At 38.4% G+C, this 3,151-nt stretch overlaps 1 pseudogene; it reads left to right on the plus strand.

The window, feature by feature from the left end:
- The window catches only part of LOC102478889 (E3 ubiquitin-protein ligase COP1-like), a 7,565-nt pseudogene extending 6,077 nt beyond the window's left edge, over positions 1 to 1,488 (plus strand).
- Positions 1,489 to 3,151: the final 1,663 nt, after the last annotated feature.

Genomic DNA, 3,151 nt, shown 5'->3' on the forward strand with positions numbered 1-3,151 from the left:
GGGATGTGGTGAAAAGGGAACCCTCCTACACTGTTGGTGGGAATGTAAACTAGTTCAACCACTGTGGAGAACAATATGGAGGTTCCTCAAAGATCTACAAATAGAACTACCATTTGATCCAACAATCCCACTTCTGGGTATTTACCCGAAAGACAGGAGAATGCTCAGTCAGAAAAGTGCTTGCACATCAGTGTTTATTGCAGCATTATTCACAATTGCCAAGACATGGAACCAACCTAAATGTCCACAAACTGATGAATGGATGAGAAAAGTGTGGTATATATACTCTATGGATTACTACTTAGCCATAAATAATAACAAGATCCTGGAATTTGATAGAAAGTGGTCAGATATGGAGGATCTATTGCTGAGTGAATTAAGCCAGGCTATGAAAGAAAGATATTGTATGTATTCATTCAATATATATACCGACTCTCCACACTCTGTGGTAGAAAGCAAAAAATTGGAGGTCATAAAAGCAGTGAAGGTACTTAACAAGAATTGGACAGTGTGGAATGGGGTAGGTGAAGAGAAGAGTATAAAGATATCAAGAGAACAATAGAGAGGCAGGACGTTAGTGGGAAACAGATATGGCTTATTACCTGTTGATGATGACGTGTGCAGTATTCTCAACTGGATTGGTCTGAGAAGTATTTCATGATGGGTAAAGTCTTTTTACAAGCAAAATGAGAAATAGTGATTGTTTTAAAAAGTAATTAGAATAATAATAATAATGATTGGGAAAAACATAGAAAAGATATTGAGTGATGAAGTGGGGAGATTGTCTCTGTATTGACTGACATGCATGGCACTCCCTTTTGAAAAAGCAATGTAATACACTGTAAAGTTATATGTAATCCAATGTAATATAAAGAATATTATAATAACAATAATAATAAAAGTAAGAAAAATATGGGACATAGCAAAAAAAAAAATGTTGTAGGCCTTGCTTCCAGTGGAGGGTATATAGCTGTGGAAGTGAGAAAAACTCCCTCTACCTGTACTATAACGGACTTTCTAAGACTTTGTTAACTTTTTTTTAAATTTCTTTTTTTTGGGGGGGGAGAAGTTTTCGCTATAGGGCGCATGCGCTCGTCAGACAGACAGAAAGAGACATAGAGACAGAAAGTGAGAAATCACCCCCCAGGGGGGATGGTCACGCCACAATCCCTTCTCCTCCATTCTCCTCTCGGGATCTTGGGCATGCACGCACACGCGCCCGGCGTGAGTTTTAAGCCACCAGGTCCGGGACACGAACCGCGGTCGACTACGTGAGAGTCCAGCAACATAGCCATTACACTAACTGCTGGTTCCCAGACTTTGTTAACTTTTAAGTTCGATACGGTCCATAAGGGTTCTGGACAAAGACTGAAAAGAAGATATAAATGAATTTGTTAGTGCTGTGTGCTAGAGGGCACTACCAAATGGGAAGTCCACTGTGCTGATGGCTGCTAACAGGGTACATTTAAAGTGCTAGACTTGGTATGAAGGGTTTACTCAAGTCAAATTGTAGTTGATCTTGTTGAAATATATCTGCAGCTGACCATGAAAGAGGAAACAGAAACTGTAACATCTCTTCCCAAAGTCATCATGGATTTTGGATTTACAAATTGTTTTTGGGGGGAGGGTTAAATTATTTTATTTAATGTTATTTATTTATTTTAATTTGAACACAGAGGTAAAGGAGTGGGTGGTATTTGAGAAACCAAGCCACGAATTCCTGGACTTGAACCATGGTCAGACATGTAGGAGTCCAACACACTTAACCACCATACCACCTGCTCTCCCCTTGCATATCTTTTTTTACATTATTATTATTATTATTAATAATACATACAGTTGGTATACATCATTTAGATTGTAAGCTCACTTTACCCAGCATGTTGCACATCTCAGTCCAGTTGAGAATACTATACACATCCTCATCTGCAGATAATAAACCATATCTATGTCTCACAAATATCTTACATCTCCATTTCCCCCAAAATTATCTTTCCTGTGCTCTTCTCCCACACTCTCCTTCAACTTTCTCTCTATTGTCCATAACAATTTTAAATTATTTTATATCCTCTAGTCTTTTAGTGTCTACCGTAGAGTGTGGACAGTCATTATATGTAAAGCGGAGACATAGAATATCTCTCTTTCATAGTCTGACTTGCTTCACTCAGCAACAAATCTTCCATATTCATCCATTTTCTATCAGATTCCAGGGTCTTATTGTTTTTTATGTCTGAATAATATTCCATGGAGTATATGTGCCACACTTTTTCAATCCATTCACCCGTTTGTGGACACTTGGGTTGGTTTCATGTCTAAGCAACCATGAATAGTGCTGCAATAAATAGAGTTGTGTAAGCGCTTTTCTGACTGAGTGTTCTGTCCTTTGGGTAGATATCCAGGAGTGGAATTGCTGGATAAGTGGTAGTTGTATTTGTAGATCATTGAGGAACCTCCATATTGTTTAGGAGTGCTCTCCTTTCACCACATCCCTGCCAGCACTTACCATTTTTTCTTTGTTCATTTTCTTAATCTTCACCATTCTGACTGGGGTTAGGTGGTATCTCATTGTGTTTTTGATTGGCATCTCCCTTAAAATGAGGGATGTTGAGCATTTTTTCATATGCTTTTTGGCTGTTCGTATGTCTTCCTTAGAGAGTTGTTTATTCAACTCATTTTCCCATCTTTTAATTGGGTTAATCATTTTCTTTCAGGTAAGCCACTTGAATTCTCTGTTTATTCTGGTTATCAGTCCTTTATCTGAGGCAGAGTTAACAAATATCTCTCCCATTCAGAGGGCTGTCGATTCACACTAATTATAGTGTCCTTTGCTGCGCAGAAACTTCTTAATCTGGTGTAATCCCACCTGTCTATTTTGGGGATTATTGCCTGTGCTTTAGAAGTCTTACTTAACAGGTCTTTGCCTACCCCCCATGTTACCCAGAGTTTCCCCCAATGTCTTCCATCAATAGTTTTGTAGTTTGTGGTCTTAGGTTTACACCTTTGATCCACTTTGAGTTGATTTTTGTTAATGGTGAGAGATTCATCTTTCTACAGGTGGATACCCAATTTTTCCAGCACCATTTGCTAAAGAAATTTTCTTTTTCTCACTGGATTGACTGGTAAAATTTGTCAAAGATCAGTTGACTGGGAC

Source organism: Tupaia chinensis, unplaced genomic scaffold (genome assembly GCF_000334495.1).
Source record: "Tupaia chinensis unplaced genomic scaffold, TupChi_1.0 Scaffold145694_1, whole genome shotgun sequence".
Taxonomy (NCBI): Eukaryota; Metazoa; Chordata; class Mammalia; order Scandentia; family Tupaiidae; genus Tupaia; species Tupaia belangeri.